Source organism: Syngnathoides biaculeatus, chromosome 14, assembly GCF_019802595.1.
Source record: "Syngnathoides biaculeatus isolate LvHL_M chromosome 14, ASM1980259v1, whole genome shotgun sequence".
Classification (NCBI taxonomy): domain Eukaryota; kingdom Metazoa; phylum Chordata; class Actinopteri; order Syngnathiformes; family Syngnathidae; genus Syngnathoides; species Syngnathoides biaculeatus.
The window spans coordinates 20,145,766-20,156,465 of record NC_084653.1 but is presented as its reverse complement, the minus strand read 5'-3'; positions in this window follow the sequence as shown (position 1 = coordinate 20,156,465).

The window sequence follows — 10,700 nt, the reverse complement described above, 5'->3', positions numbered from 1 at the left end:
CCACCGGCCTTGTCGACAAGGCCGAGCCAGCTTTGTGGATCGCCGCCTTCATCGTCGCAAGCGGGCGCCGTTGTTTTTATCAGCGCCGCTTGGAGGTGGATCGGACGGAGAGGCGGTTTGCCGGTGATCCGCACATCATCTAAATATGGCTCTAAACGATAAGGTAATGTTGCCCCGGTCACTTCACTCGGTTGTGAAGATGTTCTCTTCTTCGAAAAGGGCTTCAGTGTCAGATGGGGCGTGTTCGTCTCCCATAGTCGGTGGCGCAGCGTGTTTTCAATGGCGAATGTGGCGGCGTGACGTAATGAACAGATGCAGCCGATATGGCGACCACTTGGATGTCGAATGACACTTCCGCAACTTTGCGCATGGATGACCCGCTCTCTGCACGTTTTTTTTTTTCGTATAGACATTGAAGTGAATCATGTTAAATGTATTTTTCATTACAATATCTATTTTAGAATGTTTACAGGGATGACACTTGGGCTTTAAGGCTGTCATGTTGAACAAACACACTGACAGTTGGATCAAAACACTCAGGGCACTCATATTTAGCAATTCCTCATTAAAGTAATGAGTTTGTGTCTTTTGTCAATTAATTAGTTCATTTTAGTTCAACTGTTCATATTTTGAAAGCAAATATTGTCTGATTGTTTGCTTTATTTAGCCTCCTACACTTAACTAGAGATGTGTAAAGATCCGTCAAATTAACCTCTTTTCCGCTACATTAGATCTGCGCATTTAACTCAAATGAAGTCTTACGTTTGCACAAAACAGCCGTTTGCAGTTCACGTAATGATGAATGAATGCGAGCCAAATGAAACCCTCAAAAAGGTTCAAATATATCATCAAATTTAGCTCATTAATGACATGCAATACACATTTCTTGCCTCATTACATTACACATTACGGTATACACTCAGGAGCTCATGACATGACAGAACTGGAGTCAACTCAACTCCCCCCTCCCCCCTCCCTTTTTTTTTTAAACTTTATTAAACTTTTTTGGGGGGAATTAAGGGTTTGTGAATGTGCGCGATTGTTTTCTTCTAGGAGAACTAAAAGACGGCTCACCCTGTGACCTCTTCTCCAAAAGCTCCCTTTGCTTTTACAGGTACTTGATAACAAGTTATTATCCAATACTGCGGCCCTCCGAGAGCGACTGAAAAGTGGCAGAGTCGGCGTGTGCAGGGGGGTGGGGGTGCGTTATTAAGCTGCTGTATGGACTCTTAAGGAACGCTATAGACGGTCCTTCAACCTTGGAGTGTTTTATAATGAAAGCGCACAGCTTCAGATTCAGTTTCGGTCCTTTTATACTGAACATATGACACATATTCAGCTGGTAGCCAAGTAGAAGATCCGGAACAGAATTCCATTCGTGAATTACCGTCATATATTTTTCACATCTTGATGCCCCCTATTCCCACCCTGCTATTAGAATCTCATCGGAGCGTTCTTTTAATCCAATGCTCACAAAACTAAAACACTTAACGGTGTTAATGGGGTTGTCAGCAATAATGGAAATAAACGGCGCAGCGTGCTGGGACGAGACCCGTCGTCGTTCCGTCTTGATGTTAAAAACACTCCCTGGAGGATCGCGGCTCCGCGTTCAATAACGCAGCTCATCGAGGATATGAGGCCTTTTGTTTAGGATCACCGTATACGGTGCCGGCAGTTGAGCCGGCGAAGCGCCTCCGTGAGCGTTCCACTTGGTTAATAGGGTTAGGGGTGGCGGGCAAGGGTGCTAATAGGAAAAACAGTGAATCCAGGCGCAGTTTCATCTCTTGTGTCTCCACTTGATTAGTTTAACAGCTCCTTTGATCTTTCGCCGTGATTGAAGTGTTTAAGTGGAACGCGGCGGGGCAGCGGCGACGCCGGAGCGCGGCCGCCGAGTAATGTGCCACCGCATGCCTATGAGGCACAACGTCTTAATGTCAGGGGGAAATTAAAACACTTTTCCATTACCGGGGAGCTTGAATCTTAATTCATTTGTCCACATGCAATACAAAGTAGGTGACAAGGTCAGTAAATACCCACTGAACGAGATGTGAAAGTTGACCTTTGAGAGCAGGTTGAAATGAGTCGACTGCGTTGCGTGTACGTGTACGTGTACTCTTTATACTGTATGTGAGAGGGTTTCCATCTTCCATTTTTAGCAGTGAATTAAGGATTAGCTCTGGGACGCGGCTTGCTTTGATTATTAAATGTACACTGGGCAACTTCATGTCTTGCAAATCTCTCTGGGTGAGATTTTGATCAGTTGATGGCAGAAAAGAAATTGAAAACCCCAGAAATGCTTTTAAAAAAAAATGTCCCTGTTAAACTGATAGTGGTTGTCCAATAGTCCATCCGTTCGTTTTCTTTGCCGCTTATCCTCACGAGGGTCGTGGGTACTGCTGGAGCCGATCCCAGCTGTCAACGGGCAGGAGGTGGGGTACATCCTGAACTGGTTGCCAGCCAATCGCAGGGCACATGGAGACAAACATCCGCACTCACAGTCACACCTATGGGCAATTTAGAGTGTCCAATTAATGTTGAATGTTTTTGGAATGTGGGAGGAACGGGGAGAACATGCAAATTCCACACAGGCGGGGCCAGGACCGAACGTCTTCAGAACTGTGAGGCCAACGCTTTACCAGCTGATCCACCGTCCCGCCTTATCCAATAGTATTTCATTTATTTATTTTTTTTGTATAGTGCCGCCTTGATTCCAACCATTTATGAAAAATACTTGTCCAATAGTATTTTTCATAAATGGTTACAATCAAGACAGCACAGTGGAGCAGCTGGAAAGCATTGGTCTCACAGTTCTGAGATCCCGGGTTTGATCCCGGACCCGCCTGTGTGGAGTTTGCATGTTCTCCCCCGTGCCTGCGTGGGTTTTCTCCGGGATCTCCGATTTCCTCCTACATCCCAAAAACATGCAACATTAATTGGACACTCCAAATTGCCCCTAGGTGTGATTGTGAGTGCGACTGTTGTCTATCTCGATGTGCCCTGCGATTGACTGGCAACCAGTTCAGGGTGTACCCTGCCTCCTGCCCGATGACGGCTGGGATAGGCTCCAGCACTCTCGCGACCCTTGTGAGGATAAGCGGCTAAGAAAATGGATGGATGGCTGGATGGATGGTTACACTCAATAGGTGTACACATACAATGATTTTGACGATCATTTGAATGTGATTTAACCAGTCAGCCAACTCAAACATCTGTTTTTGTTTCTTGTTTTTGTAGGCTTCGCTGCCCCTTTTTGTCGTTGTCACTGTGATCAGAGTTTGTGTAACTTTTCGTGCATGATGGAATGAACTCCATAAGTTTTACACTGCAGAATTTGACCAAAAAAATGGAAACGTTGTACCATGAAGGCCTTAGTCCAGTGAGAATCAAAGGGTTCATTGGAGTTTGCGTCCTTCATTTTGTGGCTTTTTGCACCACTTGTTCCAAATGAAGGAACTGCTATAACGCAGGGTCTACTAATACAGGAACTGCTAGTGTCGCCCCCCCCCCCACCCTCCACACACACTCCTCCACTAAAGCCTTGACTCTTCTCTTCTGTTCTCTTCACAAATCTCTACTGCCACTCGCAGCTGTGCCATTTGGCAGGGGCGCCATCAGCCATCAAATGTCACAAGCTTGAAGCATCTTTGGAACACACAAACAATTTGCTAGCAGTAATGTTGTGTCAATACCGCCGTACACAAGACAGATGTGGTTATTATTTTGTCATTTCGACATTTCACATCAGTTGAACAACCTCACAGATTCTGCTGTCCAGGGCCCCGAATGTCAACTAATGAGTGGACAGGTGGAAAAGAGCAGGGAATTTGTTACCGCTGACAGAAAGGGCTGATGGATTCAACAGCTGTGAACATCCACAAAAACAGCAGCGGCGGTGCAAATACCCGATCACCGTGGCTCGCTGCTTTCAAACCTGACGCACAGCAATGCGCACAAGTCATCGCTAACTTTGTCTTGTGTATGCGATAAAGCTAACACACATTGGTACTGCATGCGCAAGTTTGCCGTGGCGGAGAAATATGTTAGAATAGTACAGGACATGTATGAGGACAGCAGAACAGCGGTGAGATGTGCTGTAGGTGTGTCAGAAGAATTTAGGGTGGAGGTGGGACTGCATCAGGGATCCGCGCTGCGCCCCTTCCTGTTTGCAGAAGTAATGGATAGGCTGACAGATGAGGTTAGACTGGAATCCCCTTAGACCATGATGTTCGCAGATGACATTGTGATCTGCAGTGAAAGCAGGGAGGAGGCGGAGGAACAATTAGAAAGATGGACGCACACACTGGAAAGGAGAGGAATGAAGATTAGCCGAAGTAAAACAGAATATAGGTGCATGAATGAGAGGGGAGGAGGAGGAAGAGTGAAGGGAGAAGAGATAGCGAGGGTGGACCACTTCAAATACTTGGGGTCAACAGTGCAGAGCAATGGAGAGTGTGGTAAGGGAGTGGAGAAACGGGTCCAAGCGGGGTGGAACAGTTGGCGGAAGGTGTCTGGTGTTTTATGTGACAGAAGAGTCTATGCTAGGATGAAGGGCAAAGTTTATAAAACAGTGGTGAGGCCGGCCATGATGTATGGATTAGAGACGGGGGCACCGAAGAAACAACAGGAAGCAGAACTGGAGGTGGCAGAAATTAAGATGCTGGGGATCTCGTTTGGAGTGATCAGGTTGGATAGGATTAGAAATGAGTTCATTAGAGGGACAGCCAAAGTTGGATGTTTTGGAGACAAGGTTAGATAGAGCAGACTTCGATGGTTTGGACATGTTCAGAGTCGAGAGAGTGACTATGTTGGTGGAAGGGTGCTGAGGATGGAGCTGCCAGGCAAAAGAGGGAGAGGAAGACCAAAGAAAAGGTTGATGGATGTTGTGAGGGAGGACATGAGGACAGTTGGTGGAAGACGCACGAGATAGGCTTAGATGGAAAAAGATGACACGCTGTGGCGACCCCTAACGGGACAAGCAGAAAGGAAATGAAGACAATGCGATAAAGCTAACGCCATCAAAAGATAATCAGAAAGCTGCTTTTGCCGTTGTCGAAAAATACAAAATTAGGCAAACGTAGATCCTAAATAGATTGGACCACAACCCATCACAGGTAAAATGGTCTGTCATGTGTAGTACCGATGAAGGAACTCCACTCCATTTGTTGCCATTCCACTTGCAACACAAACATCCAGTTCTGAGAGATTTTTAGAGCTTCAGTTTTTCTGCAGGGCCAGTGGCGTTGGCAAAAGAAACACAATCTTCGTCTTACGTGTTTTTGCTCAGCTTCATCTGTCATTGTTCCCCCCCTTTTCCTTCTGAAAATTAGAATCTTTCTCCACAAATGTGGATGTGATTGATAGAATAAACAAAAATAATGATGAAAAGGTGATCATCATCAGAGTAAAAATATCTTTTCTCCTTATGTATGGTCACAAAGAAGACAAAAAGACAACAAAGAATGGCTCACTGAAGTAATAAATAATAAATAATGAAGTTGGAGAAGGCTGCCTTTGGACTGAAAATAATGGGCATCACGTGGAAGGTGCGCACCAAAATGTCACTGTAGTATTAATTTGTGTTGTTTTCTTGACATAGGTTATTAATTTTTGTCTTAATTCTGTCACAGTATTTCATAGAATAAAAAAAATACATAAATTGTAAATTTGCAACTATTGAAAGTGACCTCCCCCTATATGCTTCATTTAGAGGCTCAGATTTACTCTACGGTTCAATTTATGTTCATTGACACACTGTAAACAGTAAGTAAATGTTATACGCCACAGGTGTCAAACTCAAGGCCTGGGGGCCAGATCCGTCCCGCCGCAAGGTTTTATGTGGCCCGCGAAGGCAAATCATATATACCAACCTTCGTGATTTTTGTTGAAAATCTGTAACAAAATTTCAGATTGTCATCTCATTAATGATAACATTGAGATATTGCAAGCATTTTTGTGTTACCGCACGACAATAGTTGAAAAACCCATTACTCTCAATTTCTGATTCCAAAAACAAGTTCATAAATTTCATATGTAAATTTGATGAGGCAGGTAAAGATTTTTTTATGGTTTTACAGTTGTAACGGCACTCCGAGGGGAACCGTGAGTAAGATGTGCCCCGTGACAAAAAATTAGTTTGACACCCCTCTTCTACACATTCCACGTCCTGAAAATAAAAATAATGTAGGGTGGCAGCCCTTATATTGTACTTCTGTTACAATAAATGTAATTTGACTGTAAAAGCATCCTTCTGTTGTCAGCACGTGTCAATAAATATCCCATATGTCCCCTTGTACCACAGTTGTTGTATTCGGGACCGAATTCCTCATCGAAGCTGCGCTGCCTCTTGCCCGCGTTTGTCGTCTGCGTTCGTACGAATTTAACGCCAGGAGAGATTACAGACCCCGTTCTTGTTCGATTGCTCCAATCACTCCAATTACATTTCCGCCAAAGTGACTTTTCCCAGTCATCCGGCCGGGGATTTCTTTAGCCGTCAATTAGAAACGTCGCTTCTAATCTGAGTCAGCTTCCCAGACACTGGTCATTTCCCATTAGAGTCATTTTCCCCCACAATCCCATGGAGCGATAAACATCTCCGTGGCTCGATAGAGGAGACGTGGAGGAGACCATAATTAAAGAGGTGCCATTTACTCTCACTCAGGCCCTCTCAGAGATCTGAATCTGCAATTACCTTTTAGAAAATAGCATTGTCAGGACAAGAATCGCGTTAATAATGGCCTGCATCTCTCTGGCAAGGTACAGAATGCAATCATTTCCACTGAAGTTGCACTTTGATTGTTTATCGCTTAACTTGGGGATGGGGGGATGGGGGGGGGGTATTATCAGCCTCTCCGTTGTTAGCGAATGCACACCGGAAGCAAGCGTGTGGGGTACTAAATGCACACGGTAGTCTTGTGTACAGAGTGTAACCTAAAAAAAAAAAAAAACATACTCCAAATCTTTGTAATATTACGGATGGCGGTTGCTTTCTCCCCCTCTCTCATTCGAGCAGCGAGTCGGCCCGCGCACGCATGAATTTACGCATACTTCATCAAGTGCGTAAGGACCATTTGCACAGAAGGCAATTAAAAGCTTTAGTGGTTCCTGCAGGCAACGGGGGTAGTTTGGAGGCCCCGGTTGACACATGAGCCGGCACCTTATTGGAGAGGACCGGATTTGTGCAACAAAATAGCATTCGTGATTTAGACCAATTAGACTGTAGGTGGGGCGTGGGGGGCGAGACGAACGCATCTGCATTAATCAAAGTGAAATTACCCGGGACGTTGGATCATTTGTGGAGGGCCGCCTCGCACCTGCCCAGAAAAGTGGAGGGAAACGTGTGACCGCTACAAACGTGCTTGCTAAATGGCAAAAAAAAAAAAAAAAAAAAGAAAAGGAATCAGAGGGCCAGTTTAATTTTATTCCTTATCTCAAGAAAACTGATGAAAAGGACGATGATCACAGTCAACATAAATAGATCTTGGGCAAAGCCAGCCTCAGAACGACTACAATGGAACTTTCTGGGGTTAAACTGTCACCATCATAAAAGCTTTATTAACCGCACCGTAACGTCATTTTATGGACGTACTCTTAACTGTCATACACGTGTAAGAAAAAAACAAAACAACCTTGTCGACTGTCATTATTAAGACATTAAAGGTCCCACAGTAAAATTCTTCATTAAATGTGACGATTTGATTCGATCCAGGCACGTGCACAGACACTTTGGGGGCTGGTGCACAAGCCAAATTATGGGCAACCATCGCCAAAATTATTCACAAGCTTTAGAAAAATCAGTCGTATATATTTAATTTCCATCCATCCATTCTCACTAGCGCTTATTCTATTTAGGGTCGCACGATGCTGGATCCTAACCCAGCTGACTCTGAACAAAAGGCAGATTAAACCCTGAACTGGGTTTTGCACTGTCACTGAGTAAGAACCCACACTCTCTGTACCTAATACAGGCGAATGTATTAATTTCACCATCAGTGCCGACATGCTTAATTTATGCATTCACATATGCAATACAATCATCACAGTCAATAATACAAAAGGAAGTGAAGGTTGACTACAAAGGCAGTAAAGGTCAACACACCCCGGTTCAAATGGCATGTTTTTGCAAGGAGAAAGGGGCGGCTGGTGGCAAATGTACAAGTCTCCCAGGTATCAAATAAATGCTCGTCAGATTTTATTTTTAACCTTTGGGTGGAATTGATAACAGAGATGGTCATTTATTTTTAAATATTGATGAATGAGGCGGCACGGTGGATCACTTGGAAAGCGTTGGCGTCACAGTTCTGAGGTCCCAGGTTCAATCCCGGACCCGCCTGTGTGGAGTTTGCATGTTGTCCCCGTGCCCGCGTGGGTCTCCTCCCACGTTCCAAAAACATGCAACATTAATTGGACACTTTAAATTGCCCCTAGGTGTGATTGTGAGTGCAGCTGTTTGTCTCGATGTGCCCTGCAATTGGCTGCCCACCAGTTCAGGGTGTACCCCACCTCCTGCCTGTTGACAGCTGGGATAGGCTCCAGCACTCATGCGACCCTTGAGAGGATAAGCGGCTAAGAAAATGGAGAAATGGATGGTTATTGATGAATGAAGGGGGAAAAGGGGGGGGGGGGCTGCAACCAAAAGGGCTCTTTTTTTTTCCATCCAGGGCAAAAGGGTGAGTGCTTTAGCACCACCTAGCGGCTATGCGTGCACGTGCTTGATTTGATCCCACATGCAAATGCAACGGATACTTATCAAGGAGTTTGGGGAAATTAGTCTGGCGAGAGATAAGAGCGTCCTTAAAACGACCATATGAAGAAGCGGCGATAGGGAGGATTATCTTCCAATCAATCCACATGCAGTGACGGGTGGAGGCCGAGATCCCAATGTGGTGTTTTTTTTTTTTTTTTTTTTTGTATTTATGCGCCTTTTGCGGCCCATCACATTTCTTTTCCCAGGCAGCAATCCTTTTACCACATGTGACCAATGTTGTTAATACCAGTAAACGGGAAGGGAAGGGGGGACACTGAGACCATTGTGGCCATCAACTGGCCCTTCCTTGGCAGCTGGTGACCTTCCAAGTCTGTGTGCTATGCGTGACTCTCACCAGCCAACCCCCCCCCCCCCACCCTCCCACCCCCTCCTTCAGAGAGCCTGGCTGTCTTTATCACTCCTCGGGATCAGCAATTGCTCACGGACAGTCTCTCGGTAATGCAATCCACGGTGGGTATCTCTTCACTACGCCGCTATGTGCTTTGCAAATGCAATGTACACGAAGAGAATACAAGGGAGGAAAGTGTGTGTTGGCGGGGTGGGGGTTGCATTTCAACTAACTTCCCGTTCAAGCTTTATACACTTCCAAGGCATGATTTGAGCATTATAGAAATGAGCATTTTTTTTTTTTACCCGCTGTCATTCTTCCACCTACTGTAGGTCTCGGTGGTAATTAACAGCAGATACCTCATTTATATGCACAGTCGTAGTAATCTTGAGACCACCAAACAAGAGCCGCATTGGCAAAACTACAAGCTGAGTTCAAGAGTACAGTTTTAAGCTTTCGGTGACTCACAAATTATGCAGTGAAATATGGAAAAAAAAAAACATTTGGACCCCTTCCTGTTATGAGTGCTTGCTAAGCGTCGTACCACAGGCTTAATTGGATGAATTTCTTTCTTGACAAGGAAGTGTACCCCCAGGCTCAGATAAAAGACTTCTAAATTCTCTTTTGTGCCGCCTGAAGATGAAAGGCTGGAGAAGACAGGAGCTTGTCAAAAAAAAAAAAAAAAAAAAAAAAGCAGCAGAAGCTCCTGGCAGGTGTGAAGCGGACCAGAAGAACGACAGGTTATCATCAGCTTGCTGCTTGAGAAAATGAGTTGCGTCGCCGTCGAGTCCTGATGTCTCATTCTTACCTCTGTTTGCACCCCCCCCCCCCAGCCCTCTTCCATATGACAGACGCTTCATTGTTTACAAATAGGCGATGACGGTACTGCGTAGCTCGCGCATAGCAAAGTCATTTCGCCGATAATTCAACAGCTCGGTGTGTTAAAAAACAAAAATAAAACAGCTACATTGTGAGGCAAACATTGATTTTCCAATAGGTATGATGAACATTATATTATTTTTAATTATAGACAATTTTGGATCGGGTGAACGGTAATTCTTGGTCCACCATTGGTTTGTTTTTCTTCATTGATTTTTTTTTTTTTTTTTTTGCATAACCCCAATCACTTATTATCATCTGTGTTATGCATTTTGAGACGTGCTCAGGTGAGGACTAAAAATTTGACAGAGTAGAAAGAAACTTTGTTTTGGCGAAGGCATGACACGATGAAAAAGTGTCCGACATAGACAACTACAATCCCTACGCAATTAAAAAAAAAAAATCTGTGCATCTGACTCTGCGCAAAGACAAGTGGAAATAAAACTGAGATTGTTGAACTTTCTTGGTTAACTTGAATTTAAACAACATTGATTTTAATTAACATTCGCCTCAAGGCCTACAGTGCATTTGGTATGGTGGGAGTCAGCAGAATCCTCCATTTCTGACTTATACAAAAGTCAAGAAAGACAAGATACATACAGTATTTTATAATGAATTCATTGCTATACATATGATTAAGGCGGCACGGTGGAGCAACTGGTAAAGCGTTGCACTCGCAGTTCTGAGGACCTGGGTTCAATACCAGACTCGCATGTGTGGAGTTTTCAT